Source organism: Astatotilapia calliptera, chromosome 17, assembly GCF_964374335.1.
Source record: "Astatotilapia calliptera chromosome 17, fAstCal68.1, whole genome shotgun sequence".
In the NCBI taxonomy this organism is placed as follows: Eukaryota; Metazoa; Chordata; class Actinopteri; order Cichliformes; family Cichlidae; genus Astatotilapia; species Astatotilapia calliptera.
Genome location: NC_137438.1, coordinates 1,468,229 through 1,486,080, shown reverse-complemented (window position 1 = coordinate 1,486,080; position 17,852 = coordinate 1,468,229). Strand labels below are relative to the sequence as shown.

The following is a 17,852-nucleotide window of genomic DNA, read 5'->3' as shown; positions in this document are numbered from 1 at the left end:
TTTGAATGATCTCTTGGCTGTGATGTCTGTTTTCTTCCGTGAGGCGTGTGATCACTTGCCCAAGTTCTATGTTTTCTCGAGTGACTTGTGCGTTGTCTCTATTGAGTTGAATGATCTCTTGGCTGTGATGTCTGTTTTCTTCCGTGAGGCGTGTGATCACTTGCCCAAGTTCTATGTTTTCTCGATTGACTTGTGCGTTTTCTTGATTGATTTGAATGATCTCTTGCCTGTGATGTCTGTTTTCTTCCGTGAGGCGTGTGTTTAATGCAGCGATGTCTAAGTTTTGACTAACAACAATTTGTAGAATTTCAACTGCCGTACGCTGCACTGGGTCTGACTGATCTCTGCTTCCAGATGGATTATTCGACGTTCCCTGTGACATTTCTTTGGAGGTTTAAAGCTCAAAAAAGTTAAATCTCTGAATGATTTAAATGCAAAGGTCAGCTTTGTCTAAGGTCAGCTTTGTCTAAAACAACTGGCTCTTTCTGATGTAAACTGTTAAACGACCTCCTCTATTTATAGACTTGGTGGGTGTGGCAGAGAATGTGATGTCCCTGTGACATCACAATGATCCTTTGATCTTCTCAAAGGATCATTGTGATGTCACCGTGACGTCACAATGATCGTTCGAGAAGATCAAAGGATCAAAGGAGCGCTGTGGATCATTCTGAGCATGCTCAGATCAATGAACGGTCATTGTGACGTCATTGTGACGTCACGGCGACATCACATTCTCTGCTACACTCACTAAGTCCTTAAATAGAGGAGGTCCTTTAACAGTTTAGACAAAGCTGACCTTTGCATTTAAATCATTCAGAGATTTAACTTTTTTGACACTTTTGAGCTTTAAACCTTTAAAGAAATGTCACAGGGAAACGGTGATCAGTCAGATCGACTGCAGCGTACGACAGAGGAACTCAGGGAAGAACACATACAACTCAGTGAAACGTGCATAGAATTCAGTCAATATATCGGACAAGTCAGTGGAGAAAACACACAACTCAGTGAAAACTACATACAACTCTATCAAGAAAACGCACAACTCGGGCAAGGAAACGCACAATTGAGGCAAGAGATGGCAGAACTCAGACAAACTGTGGAAAATCTTCAGCGCCCAGCGGTACATGAACAAGAGACAACAGAAAGAGAATCGCCTGGTTCGTGGGGTCTAAACCTACTTAAAGTAGGTTTAACTGCTGCCGGATGTGTCATTGCTCTTCCTGCAGCTTTCTGGGTCGCCTCTAAGATTTTCGGCTGAAGCGAATGTCCCGCTCTGTGGGGTCGTGATTATTGTCATCATGTACTCATATATGTAAGCATTGAGCCAAATGTAATAATTCTAACATATTAAACAAACAATATTTGTCTCTTATGTATAATACATCTGTAGATACACTGTCACAGATACTTGTCTTTGAGTGAAGATTTAAGGTGATAGGAAATATAAATAACTGCAACTTGAATCTCTGACCCAGAGTTCAAGCTCACTGCTGTAATATATATATATATATATCATAATAATCTGACAATACATATAATATTGGCCATATTATATTTACATTACCACAGTGAGATGACTTCAGTCTCATGAACAACGTTAGCTAATTGTTATTTACTAGCTAATCTTAAATGACTGTTCAGCACAGAAATGAAGCCCAACAATCATGTTTACAGTCCTTTGGTCTCAGATGAACAAAATATGTTCTCCTTCATTTCTGTCACACAAAGCTGTATGACACGTTTCTCGCGGTTAGTATCATGGTTGCTAGGCAACCTGAACAGCGCGACGAAGGCTAGACCGTCCCATTTCACAAGCCTCTCACTTCCGCACTTCTCGTACTTATAGTACGCGCCGTACGTAGTACGCGTGCGGTCGCTGGATTGGGACACAGCCTGGGCCTGCCAGAGTCAGAAATGAGGATAAAACAGGAAGTTTGACAGCAGTGAGTTCCTGCAGCGACCTCTCGTTTCTCTCCTCAGTGCTGCATGTTCGTGAACGTGAGCCCGGACGCGAAGGAAACTCTGCTGCAGTTCGGCTCCACCATACGGCAGGTGTCGCTCGGCAACGCGACGCAGAAAAACAACAGAAACGCCAAGTAGGACAGATGTTTCAGGCACGAGAAGTCCCTGGACTTTTTGAGGGGACAACAATAATAATAACAATGTGCAGTAAAACATACACTCATTCTTTTCATTTATTAGGTTCCTGTGTCGTGTTGTTTGTGTTGGCAGTGAGTTGGAGGGCGGGGTGGGGTGGGCTGCTTTTAACCAGGTAAAGCACTTTGTGCTACATTTGTGTATGAAAAGTGCTTTATAAATAAAGGTTGATTGATCAGCGCTATGTGGCCAGAAGTGTGATAATATCATTTATTTTGTGTAATAAACAACTGCAAGGATAGATGATTACAACGAATAGATGACTAATACATAAAAGTAATACATATTTTAATAATGATGATGAGTTATGATGCGTAATCATGGGAACAAGTGGGTTTACAAACAGGAGCAGCTGATTAGCATTAGAAAAGCTGAAATAATACCTCAACTGAAGCCATTTGTACTAAATGCATATGTGCACTGTTACAAGAATATTTTTCGTTCTATTGTTTTCTATTAATTTATATAATTTTAAGTTAAGCAGGACAGTTCTTTTAAAGAAAGATTTACTTATATTCTCAAAAGTTAAGCATGACAGGCTTCTGTTTAAGAAAGAGACCTGTTTTACTGTGTTAATGTTTTCATTTTGAGCTAAAAATAAATGGCTAAATGATCATTTGTTTCCCATATGGTCATATCACAAAGAATATGCATCTGCTTAAATCAAATTCAAGTCAAATGGTTAAAAAATAATTTCACACACAAAAAAAAGAGCTACAAAATTCACCACACTGGGAAGGGTGAACTGGGTTGCCCGGCCCTGGCCACGAGGTGTCCCTTATTTATTTTTCAGGGAGTTGGCAACCCTAGGTCAGACCCTTACGGGCACACGGGACAAAAGACGTTAGCGTGCTGCCCAACTTTCACCACGCTCATATTTATAATTACACGGTTCTTGGAGTGAGTGCATACACTCATGAAGTTTAGTAACTTCAGGTCACTGCAACAAGCCCAGGTACAGTTTACCGACGGATGGGTACAGGACCTTGAAATGCACGTGTAGAACGCAAGACCATCGTACACATCATAAGTTTACCAGTCTCACAAATCGTCGTCATAAACACACATTCGTTAACCGTTTATTAATAGGACCTTTGAGCTCAGCGGTAATTAATTAGTAGTGAAAATAATTTCTGGTAGCATCACAGAAATGTAGCAGTGACAATAATATTGTATGTTGTAATCGCACTGGACAATTAGTGATACAAAACAACTGTTTTATCCTGTGAATAAAAGTATATGTTTTTGTCAGTGTACCATGGTAATAACAGAAGCGAAACGCAATATTGTGTCAGGACAATTCACTATTTATGCACAATAAACAAAGGAGCATAGCGCGACCATTTCTGTTCAGCGCCAGACTTGCTGGTAACATATATCACCAATTATGTTAAGAAAAATGACGCATTAACAACTAAAAAACTCTGACCTTTGTGGGAATGCTTGGAGCAGACTAACCTGTGAGCTGGAGTGTTCTGGGACGTTATATTTGGTATATCCAGACCATCCGTCGGCTCTTACTTCGGAAACATGGCTTAAAAAATTTCTCTTCAACGACGTAATCCGATAAAAAAACAACGATCTCTTTACCCGTCGGCTTCCCGTGGCTGTCATGCGACCGGCTATTGCAGTTAATAATACAACAGCTTCTTGACATTTTTTGGGTTTCTTTTTATCGCTGTGTAACTGAGTTCAATTGAAAGCCTGCGTGCGCTAGTACCTCTTGCCACAAGTTCCCAGAATCCTTTGCGGTTTTACCCCTGAATGACGTCACATTTTCAATCTTTATCCTGGTGGGCCGGTCTCTAGTTCATATGCCCGGGCCGATTTTTTGTCCCAGTCCAGCCTTGCTGGGCCCCCCTTTGTTTACAAGAAAAATGTTCGCGACCCCCCTCCCCGCATGCGCGCACAAATCCTCCAACCACACACGCCCATATTTTGCTCCATTGCGGTTTATTTCACACCTCAAACATTTAGTAAAAAATTAAGCAAATACAAGTAATATGCAATAAATTACAGGTAGTAAGGAAATAAACTACTAACTCTTTTACGCTGCGTCCACACCTACACGGGGATTTTTGGAAACGCAGCTGTTTCGTCCACATGTAAACGGCGTCTCGAATCACCGAAAACGGAGATTTTTTAAAACTCCTTTTTTGCGTTTACGCGTGGACGAGGAATACAGAGTCCTGGTTCTTACACACACACTGGACATTCTGGACATTGTTTTCACTTCATCACTTAAATCACTTTAAGCATATTTGCACTGCACAAGACACTTACAAATGTGGATTGCACAACACTGGTCATTATATTCTTCATTTCCAGTTAATACTTGTACAGCTGCTGTTATTGTGGATATATTTATTTATATTTCTTTATACATTCTTATATAGTTCTATATTGTGTATTTTGTTGTACAGTTATTTTATTTTCAACTTTAATTTATATATTTTATCTCATTCTTTCCCAGTTAAATCTACCCTTCATTCTAATTTGTGTTGTACAGTTATTTCATTTTTAACCTTAATTTATATTTTATTCCTTCCTAGTAAAATTTACCCTTTTTAATTTTTCATATTTATTTCCTATCTTATTCATAGCCTTTTCCTTTTTTGTTTCCTTTAGGTCACGAGCAGTTGTCCAAGCATTTCACTACATATCGTACTGTGTATGACTGTGTACGTAACAAATAAAATTTGAATTTGAATTTGTCCATACCTTGGATGTTCAGTGGTTGCAGTGGAGAATGCTTGTGCCTGCGGAAGTCTACCACCAGCTCCTTGGGTTTACTGGCGTTGATCTGGAGGTAGTTCAGCTGGCACCAGTCCACAAAGTCTTGGGTCAGTCCTCTGTACTCCTTGTCGTCCCCATCAGTGATGAGGCTGACTATTGCAGAGTCATCAGAGAACTTCTGCAGGAAGCACTGGGTGGAGTTGTGGGAGAAGTCTGCAGTGTAGATGGTGAAGAGGAACGGAGCCAGAACCGTTCCCTGTGGACCCCCGTACTGCAGACGACCCTGTCCGACACACAGCCCTGAGTCCTCACATACTGTGGTCGGTCGGTGAGGTAGTCCAGGATCCAGGTAGTGAGGTGATGGTCCACTCCAGAGTTCTCCAGCTTGTCCTTCAGAACCGAGGGAAGAATAGTGTTGAAGGCACTGGAGAAATCAAAGAACATGATTCTCACAGTGCTTCCAGCGGTCTCCAGGTGAGCGAGGGAACGATGTAGGAGGTGAATGACGGCATCATCCGCTCCAATGCCAGGCTGGTAGGCAAACTGAAGTGGGTCCAGTGATGAGCTTGTTAGGCGCCGAAGCTGAGCCAGGACCAACCGCTCCAGGGTCTTCATCAGGTGGGATGTAGCTGTTGAGGTCCTTGGGGCGTGAAGTCTTTGGCACTGGTACAACACAGGTTTTCCAGAGCTGTGGGACTCTTCCCAACCTCAGGCTCAGGTTGAAGAGGTGCTCCATCACCCCACACAGTTGGTCCGCGCAGGACCTGACGACCCTCGAGCTGATGCCATCTGGGCCCGCTGCCTTCTTGCCATTAATCCTCCTCAGTTCCCTCCTAACCTGGGTGGTTGAGAGAGACAGGCTGGAGCCTTGTGTTGAGTGTGTATTGGATGCTGTTGTTGGGGGTGGGGAGGAGTGAGCAGGGTGAATAGAGGAGGTGTGAAGGGTCTGAGGTGGAACAGCAGCAGTGGGGGTGGGTGAGTCTGCAGCCGATGTTGGAGACTGCCTCATGGCTGAGTCAAATCTGTTGAAGAAATGATTCAGTTCATTTGCCCACCTCACGTCCCTCCCAGGCAGAGAGTTCTGCTGTTTGTGGCCTGAGATGGTTCTGAGGCCTCTCCAGACTTCACCAACGTTGTTTTGCTGAAGCTGGTTCTCCATATTTTGCCTGTAGCTATCCTTCCCATTCCTTATCAGTCTCCTCAACTCTCTCTGCACCCTTTACAACTCCTCTTTGTCTTTGGATTTGAAGGCCCTCCTCTTCTGCTTGAGGACAGCTTTAATTTCTGGGGTAATCCAAGGTTTGTTGTTGGAGAAACACTGTACAGTCCTGGTAGGTACGGTGTTATCCACACAGAAATTAATATAGTCAGTAATGCATGTAGTAAAATGAGAATAAGAAAGAAAAGTATTTCCTTGTGCCCCCCTTTCCCTGTTAATGTCCTACCTGGCCCCCTGGCAACACTTTGCTAGACCCGCCCCTGCACAGTTACCAGCTGTCAGCTACCTAAAAAAAGGACCCTGGTGTTATTTGTCTCTCAGAAACAGTTCATAACTTCCCTTCAACTCATTCATGTCACCTAAAAGGTAAACCTGTTTCTCCATCACAGCTCTGATGATTCAGTAAGGACATCTCCTGGTTTCATCTTCATGTTTCCCTCTCACCAGATAACCAAACCATATCATGACCAGCAGCTTTACAGCTGTGGCTCCAGCAAACATCAGCTGATACTAGAAATTAATGTTAAATAAATTCTAACAACAGCTGATCAAGCTTAAACGTGCTGCTGTTGTTTAGCGCGACATCCGCTGGTTTCCTCTTTCGGCGCAAAGTGGGCGATAAACAAACAAGAGAGCCGATCAGCTGATCATTGATCAGTTTCATGATTGAAGTAGAAACGGGAGAGGGAGGGGGGAGAATGAAAGAAGAGGCAGCTGTGCAGCGTAAAGACAGAATAACTCCAGCTTTGTGCCTTTTTCATTGTAGCTGAATTACGGGACAAACTGTTCCTTTTCAGCTCAATAAGAAACGCGAATACCAGACGGGACGGTTGGCAACTCTAATAACTTATGAACAAAATAAAGTTCAACATCAGTAACATCATAGCACCACCCAGCTGTATAGAAACTCCGTCATGCTAGCTAGCACGCAGTACGGAAAAAGTCAGAATAACGAAAATAAACTCCACCTAAACTTGGTTCATATCTGACCCAGAGAGACTGCAGGTCATAACTTCTTACCTGAAGTTCAGTTCACACTCGGACCGGCGGCCGCCTCGGGTCTCTGCTCCTTCTGCGCCCCTTTTCCTTCATCCACCTGCTGGCCTCCACCACTTGCTAATGTTACTGAATCTGTGGAAGCTCCGCGATAGCCACCACACGAAGTAACGAGTAACGACCCTATCTAAATCCCAGTAACGACTAACGCGTTCCTGATTTTGGCATAATAACTAGTTACCGTGCTCGTTACCACAATAATAACGTTACTGTAACGCGTTACTTAATAACGCGTTAGTCCCAACACTGCTGAGGATACATTCATCCACCAGCCTCAGAAATCACAAGTTAACAGCTACTCAGATCAGAGCCCAGATAAATGCCACATAGAGCTCCAGTAACAGACACATCTCTACATCAGCTGTTCAGAGGAGACTGTGTGAATCGGGCCTTTATGGTCAAATAGCAAGCAGAAGAGATTAGTTTGGGCCAAGAAACACAAGGAATGGACATTAGACCATCTGTGCTTTGGTGTGATGAGTCCAAATTTGAGATCTTTGGTTCCACAAAGGTGAACGATGGTCTCTACATGCATGGTTCCCACCATGAAGCATGGAGAAGGAGTGTCTGGTAGTGTGTGCGCCAGTGAACATGAACTTTTAAAACTCAAAATGTTTTTTTATATACTGGTTCAAAGTATTTGTGAAATACTTTGGTTTTTATGCTGGACTAAAAAACTGCAGTCACAAAGACTGACTCTGAGCACTTTTCGGTGATTACAGAGTCATAATAACATGTCATATATGAGATTATCACCATGGCATGACATCACATCATGTATGTATTTGCAATATTAAAAATAAAAACAGCTGACAGTGTGTTTTCATATTTTCATTCTGTGCTTAAAGGGAGAAAGGTTTATAATTTATGCAGTATTGCTGTCATTGCTTTTATCTATAGTTTGTTTTTTTTGTTTTTTTGAGAATAACAGCACCAAACCTGAGAGTGAGTCAGACTGCAGGATGAACACTGAGCTGTTTGTGCCCCCCAGTGGTCTTTGACCACAACATGCTTCCAGTGAATTCCCGAATCCAAGCTGGATGATGAGCTGTGTGTCATCAGCAGCCACTCCACCTTAAAACGGACTTCACGTATAAAACTTGGGTCATTTATTTAAGAATTTGCACCATATCCAGCCTTCTTGTGCCCCCCCTGTACAGAAACTCAAATGTTATTTTCAGACTTTTATTTTAAGGAACCTTACACCTGTACACATGGTACACATTCACAAATAACGTTTCATTTAAAAATTTGTAATAGAGGAGAGGAAACATATGCTAATGCAATGTTAATAAATGGGGATTTATGAACACTAAACTTTCATGTTCAGAGAACACGCTCAGGTATATCTGGAGGATCTGAGTGTTCATGTGATTTATATTCTTTGCTAAAGATAAGATAAGATAAGATAAGATAAGATAAGATAAGATAAGATAAGATAAGATAAGATAAGATAAGATAGAACTTTATTAATCCCTCGGGTGGGTTCCTCTGGGAAATTCGATTTCCAAAAAGCACAGCACCTATATGCAACAACGTCCAATGTTACATGTTAGTCAACTTCATTCACATTAATTAACCTTCAGCTTTCGAAACGTAAGTTTTCATATTTCCTTTAACCACTTGAATGCACCTTTTCTAATTCGCGTTTTACCAGGGGTCCGCGAAGGCGCTTCGTTGGCATTTTACGGCCTCCGATTGGTTCGATTTGTGTTATTTGCACCACGTGACACCAGACATGGCCGCCAGCGAGCCGAGTAAAGACGGTAAGTGTGACTTTTTAAACGTGTCCGCGGCTTTATTGCTGATATCTGGTGGTCTGCGTGCAAAGCTTTGGGTGTCGGTGACTCTCCGAGTCTGTGGGAATTCACAATCAGCAGAAAAAAGGCTAAAAAAAATCAGAAAAGCAGGCGGGAACCCGCCCGGCTAAGCTAGCAGGCTAGGAAATAGCTGGGCTGCTAACTCTGATTATACAGCAATCTCTATATTCAGTCAGTATCCTCAGTCTGACAGCTGCGAAGTTTATTCAGGATTTAACAGCGTGTAAAGTCTGAGCTCGATTAATGAGTTATTTAATTAATTCATTAATTTTTTTTTAACTTTTAGATCATAGTTTTGTCCCCACGGGTGATGAAAATAATTGTATACAGACAGATTTTTGTAGATCAGAGGGAAATGCTTCTTCATGCCAGGCTGTACATTCTCGCTTCCGCTTGGTTTTGACTCACCTGGTCTGGAGTAGAGTGTCCATCCATCCATCCATCCATCTTCGTCCGCTTTATCCGAGGCCGGGTCGCGGGGGCAGCAGCCTAAGCAAAGAGGCCCAGACCTCCCTCTCCCCAGCCACCTCCTCCAGCTTATCCGGGGGAACACCAAGGCGTTCCCAGGCCAGCCGAGAGATATAGTCTTTCCAGCGTGTCCTGGGTCTGCCCCGGGGCCTCCTCCCGGTAGGACATGCCCGGAACACCTCACCCAGGAGGCGCCCAGGGGGCATCCTTGTCAGATGCCCGAACCACCTCAGCTGGCTCCTTTCCATGTGGAGCAGCAGCTGCTCTACTCTGAGCCCCTCCCGGATGGCCGAACTTCTCACCCGATCTCTAAGGGAGAGGCCAGCCACCCTTCGGAGGAAGCTCATTTCTGCCGCTTGTATCTGCGATCTCGTTCTTTCGGTCACTACCCACAGCTCGTGGCCATAGGTGAGGGTAGGGCCGTAGATCGACCGGTAAACTGAGAGCTTCGCTTTTACACTCAGCTCCCTCTTCACCACGACGGACCGGTGCAGCGTCTGCATTAGGGCTGCCACAAACGATTATTTTGATAGTCGACTAGTCATCGATTATTTTTGCGATTAGTCGACTAATCAGATCATCATCCATTGGACGTACAGCGTACTGCTTATTGCACCGGCAGCATCTGGTCTTATATAACTATCATTAGCTTACAGCTTGAAGTGTTTGTGCTAACTAAAAATAAAGACAAGATGATAGTTTATTAATTTTTAATGAAATTTGCAGATTGTTTCGGTGAAGTTTAATAAACTCCTTGCTTTCTAAAATATAACAGGACACCGGAGTATATTCTCCAGAGTCTCACACTTCTGATAATCAGCTGTCTGCTTGACAGTTTTAGCTGTGCAAAAAACTATAACTTTAATCTCAGCCAAACCGATTTACTCAGGAACAAATAAAATACTAAAGAAAGCCAAACAATAACATTGTTAAGTTATCTAAGTGACTTATATATCATGTTTAACCTGAGTAGCGAAAGACGGCGGTGGGTTTGAAAATGATTTGCCGGGAGTCCGGTGTTCTCACGGCTCTAGTTAGCCTTGCCCCCGCCTAGCTAACGAGCTAGTGGGTAACAGACGTCTCCGAAAACGTCGGAGCGCTTTTGAAAATATGTGGTGTCTTGATAAACTGAGCAGATATTTGAGGTTTACACAGCTACATTCTCGCCTGAAAATATGTTAAACGTAAGAGTAAAGTTAAAACTACCTAGCTGCCGCCATTGTTGACAGCTGCGCTATGAATTCTGGGACACAGCTTCTTCTTCGGGGTTTAACGGCAGCTGGCATCCTTGTACATGCAGTGCTGCCATCTTCTGTTTCAGTCCGTTATTACACTCTTAAATCCTACTACTCATTCCTGCGTCCTTTGTGATCTTACAAAGCTTCAAACGATGCGTCGACTATTAAATTAGTCGTCGACGATTTTAATAGTCGACATAATCGTGACTAGTCGACTAATCGTGGCAGCCCTAGTCTGCATTACTGCAGCTGCAGCCCCAATCCGTCTGTCGATCTCCGGCTCCCTTCTCCCATCACTCGCGAACAAGACCCCGAGATACTTGAACTCCTCCACTTGGGGCAGGAACTCATCCCCGACCCGGAGTGGGCACTCCACCCTTTTCCGTCTGAGAACCATGGCCTCAGATTTGGAGGTGCTGATCCTCATTCCCGCTGCTTCACACTCGGCTGCGAACCGTTCCAGTGGAGCTGGAGTAGAGTGTGTGTGGGGTATATAAAGTGTAGTCTCTCTTCTGCTTTCTCAGGTAAGGACAGCATTCTGGAGCCGCTGTGTTTCCCTGAGCAGCCGGCTGACACCTCCAGCCCTCCCGGTGTTCAATGTCCCGGCTCCGAGCCGCTGGTCTGCCTGTTCTGCTCTGAGTCCGTCCCACCGCCGCAGAAAGACGTCCTCCTCAGACACCTGCTGATGGAGCACAAGCTTGTCATCGCCGACGTCAAACTCATGGCAGACGTCCCAAAGTACGAGCCACACATGCTCCGGCTCACTCGTTTAACTCTCGGGAACACGTTTGGATGTTTTTAGCATTTGGAACTCGATCATTTCACCAAAGACTTCCTGTAATTATTTGGGGTGATGGGGGGAAACCCTTACCTTACAAGTATACATATATACAACAAGTCCAGCATGTCCACGCCTGTTAGTGTGCTGCCTTTATGAACCGTGACGAAGTGTTTCTGTGCGCCGGTAAACCTGGCTGTGAGTCGGTTTTACTGAGGAGTTTCCTCCATCAGGTACTTGCTGTACTGGAAGGGCAGATTCCTCGAGCAGCCGCTCACAGATTTCTGCAGCGTCATCAAAACCAACTCCACGGGCCCAGTCGGTGAGTTCACTCAAACCCACAGAGGACCTGACCTTTCAAAGTGAACCACGTACACTTCCTCCAGCTCTGATTAATGACTCATTAAAAACTCTTCTTCCTCGCTGACCTGACAGAGGAGCAGGAGGACTACTTCCTGCTGTGTGACGTCCTTCCAGAAGACAGAGTCCTCCGAGAGAAGCTGCAGCAGAAACGACTGGTGAGGAGACGTGAGACTCGGAGCATCCTGAGTGAATCTTGTGCTGCTGAAAGTTTCGTTTCTTTTAAACTTTATTTTGAGGCAAAGTCTGAAAATCAGGCAAAATCAGAAAAATTGCAGATTTGAGTGATGATTTGACACGCTTTGTGTCGTTGTAACCTCTGCACTTTAAATATCTGAGCACTCTGAGGTAGTTTTCTGAAGAATTCCTCTGAGCTCTTCTTCTGTGCTCCCACAGGAGGAGGTCCTGGAGCAGCAGCCGAAGGAGCGAGACGACAGCAGCTTCCATCGTCTCTGCATGTTCTGCAGCGAAGAGTTCACGGGAAACAGGTAAAGCGCCGCAGGATTCCCATCAGTCCTGGAAACCTCACGTGTGTTAGATTAAAGCAGACAGAAGGTAGAGCTTCCTGAAATCATGTGACTAAAAGCTTCTTTGCTTCCTGTAGTCATCTCTTATGATCCAACCCCCAAAAAGCTGCTTTGATGCATAATTCCATAAACATCATTCAGTGACATGTCTGAGCCTGAACCAAGAAGCTGATCTGAGACCAGTGCAGCTCCTCATCCTTCTTCCTCTCCTGCTAAGGGTCAGGTCTCAGACCTGTGCAGGTGTGTGCTGGTTCATGAATGGCATGAAGGTGTGACTGGCTTCTCACTGGTGTTTACCACAGTTCTTGTGTGGATCTGTGTCTTTACCTCCAGTTAAGCTTCCATCCATCCATTTTCAGTCACTGTGTTGGTTCGCAGATGCTCGGCCTCCCTCTGCACAGCCACCACCTCCAGCTCCTTGTGGGAGGACGCCGAGAGACATAACCCGCGTCCGCTCCGGGTCTCCTCACATTTGGACATGCAGCGGCCCATGGCGAGGGAGGCTGCTTCCCTCTGTCTGCCACTATGGGCACGCTGCATGGATCTTGAAGTCTTGTCCAAATGGGAACTTCTGGACGAAGCCCAAAGGACTGCAGCGCAGTGCTAACAGTGATGATGTCAGCTGATGTTTTCTGTTGTTTATTAAAAATGGCTCCACGTGCTGTTTCCAGGTGGTCTCTGCTGAACCACATGGCCAGAGAGCATTCCTTCAGCATCGGACTGCCGGACAACATCGTCTACTGCAGCGAGTTCCTCGACACGCTGCAGGACAAACTGGACAGGTTTGCTTTTTATTCACAGCGTTAAGTTTTGTTTCGCGCGCCTTTTCATTTTGCTCCCCTCGCTTCAGTCTGCAGTGTCTGTACTGCGAGAAAACGTTTCGAGATAAAACCACGCTGAAGGAAAAAAGCTCACCGCCGCATCAGCGCCAAAAACCACGAGTACGACCGCTTCTACGTCATCAACTACCTGGTAAAGCCCAGCGACACACTCGCCACACGCTTCCACGTCAGGATAAACGAAGCAGTTCTGTAGAAGCAAACGCACGACCTGAATGTATTGTTCCGATTTTAAAGCGTCCCTCCTGTCCTGTCAGGAACTGGGAAAAACGTGGGAGGAGCTGCAAAGCGAAGATGACCGTGAGCTGGCGGATGATGAGGATGAGTAAGTATCCTCATGTAGCTCTGTGAGGACGGCATTAACTAAAGTGTCCTGATGCATGTCATACACACTGCTCTGTGTCGTGTTAAAGGCAAAAACCGGGCCGGGCTGCACTTGCATGTAATACCAGTTTTTTACCACCAGATGGTGCAGTTACTGGGTGTAACGTTTATTTTAAACCAACACGACATCACCAGTCTGAGCACGCTTGATCTCCAGCGCTAACCAGGTGCTGAACCAGGTGCTGTGAGCTCGGGGTAGCTGTGGATCAGGAGGTGCAGCGAAAGGTTGGAGGTTTGATCCCCGGCTCGATCCCAGATACTGAACCTTGGGTTGTCCCTCCTGAGAATATTCTCATTTATTGCGTCAGCCTGGATACAAAAGTTTAAATCAAGTCCACTTCCTACTCCTCCTCTGATCCTGTGTGAATGCTTTCAGTCTTCAGCTCGTTTCATCTCCGTATCGTCCGCAGTGATTGGTCGGACTGGCAGGCTCATCCGGTCTCTGCAGTGTGTCTGTTCTGTGATCACCAATCGGAGACGTTGGAGCAGATCTACGCGCATATGAAGGTACGGGAACGTAGAAGTTTCAGAGAAGGAAAATATCGTTTTCTGCTTTTCATCCCTGAAACGATTCTGCAAAGCATTCTGGGAGAACGGAGACAGTGCACACTAACAGGAAACGATCTGCTTCCTGAGGTCTCTGCAAACGCATGAATCCATCGTAAGCACAAAACATGGATTTTACTCAAAAAGTGCCCTCACACACAGATGGACCGAAGCTGAAGAGCCTTTTATTTTGAAAAGGTTCCAAATAAATACATGATTGTCAAAACTTTAACAAGTGTGTGTGTGTGTGTGTGTGTGTGTGTGAGACCTCCTGCTGACCAAAAGGATCATAAAAGCAGGAAGCTTACAACAGAAGAAACAGATCTGTCAGGATGCATCTGCAATAAAAGCTCCCCCAGCACAGAGTGGCTGGAGAGGTCAGAGACAAAGGAACGTCTTGATCCTATAGGTTGAACTCAGACCGTACAAATTTAAGAAACACAATGACAACATTCAACAATTAGACTTAACACTCGTGAACAATAAATCAAATCTAGGATTGGACGTCGACTGCAGTCAGATTTTGTCGTTGATTAAACGTTCTGATGGTTTAAAGTTAGAACCAGTTTCCCAAACGTGACTCTAAGTTTCTGCTCACGAGTGACGAGTTTACCTGAGAGGCAGAAAAGTTTCTCTCTGCTTTCTGGTTTTGTTATTTATGAAGTCTGTAACCAGCGTCGCGGCGTTGCGTCACCCTGACGTCTTTCTGTTTCGTGATTGTTTTGCAGGAGGCTCACGGCTTCGACCTCCTTAAGACCGAGCTCGGTGAGTGAAATCTCCGTGGTCATTCGAGCGCAGTTTCCTTCTATTTCTTCCTTCTGAGTGTTTCTAATGTTCTGTCCTCCCTCAGACCTCAAGTTCTACCAGCAGGTCAAACTGGTGAACTTCATCCGGCGGCAGATCCATCAGAGCCGCTGCTACGGCTGCACGCGGATGTTCGACTGCCGGGCGGACGCCCTGCGTCACATCGCGGCTGAAGGTCATGTGATGAAACTGCCAGAGATGTCCGCCTGGGACCAGCCGCAGTAGGTTTAACGAAGCGCCTGCAGAATTGACCAATGAGAGCGCGGGCTTTAAAGCTGGCGTCCAGCTGCTGATGAACGTGGTCAACGCCACAGATGTTTACACTTCATTTGGAGTATTTTTATCAGCTGATGAAAATGGCGTCCTTTTTTAAGTTGGGACTAATTTGAGCCTGAGCACTAAACTTCGTCTCGCTCCGCAGGTATTACTTCCCCACGTACGAGAACGACGCTCTCCTGTGCACGCTCTCTGACAGCGAGGAAGGCGACGGTGGCGAGGAGCATCGCGGCGAGGAGATCCCGGTCATCGCGGAGGACATCTCTAACCTGAGAGTCCTCAAGCAGCTGCTGAAGGAGCGAGGAGGCAGCAGCTAGGACCACAGACGGACACGTGTCATACGTTTGACTCAAAGTCGTCTCTGACGTCGGCTGAGCTCAGCTCATGGTGACCACATCCCACATGGCTGGAACGCAGCCGCACGGGTTTGAGTCCGGCCCTTTCCCTCTCAACTATTTCCTGTACGTCTCTACTTAGTAGAGATAAGAAGGTTTAAAAGAAGAGTCCTCTCCACAGCAGGACACGCGGACGCCATGATGTCCGCTGAAACGTAATTGCTCTGCCTCGTGCAATGAAGCTGAAACATGCGTTTTCTTGAGTATGAATTTCAGTACTCGAGTAAAAATGATTTTCTTTTGTAACTTGTAACTGAGCTGGATTCAGTGCTGTGGTGGACGAGCAGCTCATCGTCAAGAGAAGACGAGAGACTCTTTATTGTCATTGCAGAGTCACACTAGGAACAACAGCACTACACAATTGGAAACTGTCCCGCGTCGGCACTACGCACAATCAATCAACCTTTATTTATAAAGCACTTTTCATACACAAATGTAGCACAAAGTGGCAGGGATAGCTCAGTAGGTAAAGTGGTCGCCCCATGATCGGAAGGTCGGCGGTTCGAATCCACTTAACGGCTACCCTGAGGTACCCCTGAGCAAGGTACCGTCCCTACACACTGCTCCCCGGGCGCCTGCTTAGTGGGCTGCCCACTGCTTCACTGAGTGAATGGGTCAAATGCAGAGAAAAACAAGTAATTTCCCCATGGGGATCAATAAAGTATCCATTATTATTATTATTATTATTATTATTATTACCTGGTTAAAAGCAGCCCACCCCACCCCGCCCTCCAACTCACTGCCAACACAAACAACACGACACAGGAACCTAATAAATGAAAAGAATGAGTGTATGTTTTACTGCACATTGTTATTATTATTGTTGTCCCCTCAAAAAGTCCAGGGACTTCTCGTGCCTGAAACATCTGTCCTACTTGGCGTTTCTGTTGTTTTTCTGCGTCGCGTTGCCGAGCGACACCTGCCGTATGGTGGAGCCGAACTGCAGCAGAGTTTCCTTCGCGTCCGGGCTCACGTTCACGAACATGCAGCACTGAGGAGAGAAACGAGAGGTCGCTGCAGGAACTCACTGCTGTCAAACTTCCTGTTTTATCCTCATTTCTGACTCTGGCAGGCCCAGGCTGTGTCCCAATCCAGCGACCGCACGCGTACTACGTACGGCGCGTACTATAAGTACGAGAAGTGCGGAAGTGAGAGGCTTGTGAAATGGGACGGTCTAGCCTTCGTCGCGCTGTTCAGGTTGCCTAGCAACCATGATACTAACCGCGAGAAACGTGTCATACAGCTTTGTGTGACAGAAATGAAGGAGAACATATTTTGTTCATCTGAGACCAAAGGACTGTAAACATGATTGTTGGGCTTCATTTCTGTGCTGAACAGTCATTTAAGATTAGCTAGTAAATAACAATTAGCTGATGTTGTTCATGAGACTGAAGTCATCTCACTGTGGTAATGTAAATATAATATGGCCAATATTATATGTATTGTCAGATTATTATGATATATATATATATATATTACAGCAGTGAGCTTGAACTCTGGGTCAGAGATTCAAGTTGCAGTTATTTATATTTCCTATCACCTTAAATCTTCACTCAAAGACAAGTATCTGTGACAGTGTATCTACAGATGTATTATACATAAGAGACAAATATTGTTTGTTTAATATGTTAGAATTATTACATTTGGCTCAATGCTTACATATATGAGTACATGATGACAATAATCACGACCCCACAGAGCGGGACATTCGCTTCAGCCGAAAATCTTAGAGGCGACCCAGAAAGCTGCAGGAAGAGCAATGACACATCCGGCAGCAGTTAAACCTACTTTAAGTAGGTTTAGACCCCACGAACCAGGCGATTCTCTTTCTGTTGTCTCTTGTTCATGTACCGCTGGGCGCTGAAGATTTTCCACAGTTTGTCTGAGTTCTGCCATCTCTTGCCTCAATTGTGCGTTTCCTTGCCCGAGTTGTGCGTTTTCTTGATAGAGTTGTATGTAGTTTTCACTGAGTTGTGTGATTTCTTGACTCAGTTGTGCGTTTTCTTGACTCAGTTGTGCGTTTTCTTGACTGAGTCGTGCGTTTTCTTGACTCAGTTGTGCGTTTTCTTGACTCACTTGTGCGTTTGCTTGACTGAGTTGTGTGTTTTCTCGAGTGATTGTTCTGATATATTGACTGAATTCTATGCACGTTTCACTGAGTTGTATGTGTTCTTCCCTGAGTTCCTCTATCGTACGCTGCAGTGGGTCTAACTGATCACCGTTTCCCTGTGACATTTCTTTATATCTGA

At 45.1% G+C, this 17,852-nt stretch overlaps 1 pseudogene across 1 annotated transcript; it reads left to right on the top strand.

Annotated features, from left to right (window-relative positions):
* Positions 1-8,906: 8,906 nt before the first annotated feature.
* LOC145421595 (zinc finger protein 277-like) lies at positions 8,907-16,278 on the top strand (annotated as a pseudogene). The gene is made up of 12 exons (XR_013902976.1): positions 8,907-8,934; positions 11,219-11,432; positions 11,706-11,794; positions 11,908-11,990; positions 12,229-12,320; positions 13,031-13,141; positions 13,210-13,331; positions 13,456-13,523; positions 13,993-14,089; positions 14,857-14,893; positions 14,979-15,153; positions 15,354-16,278. The product of XR_013902976.1 is annotated as a zinc finger protein 277-like (transcript).
* The last annotated feature ends 1,574 nt before the right edge of the window (positions 16,279-17,852 follow it).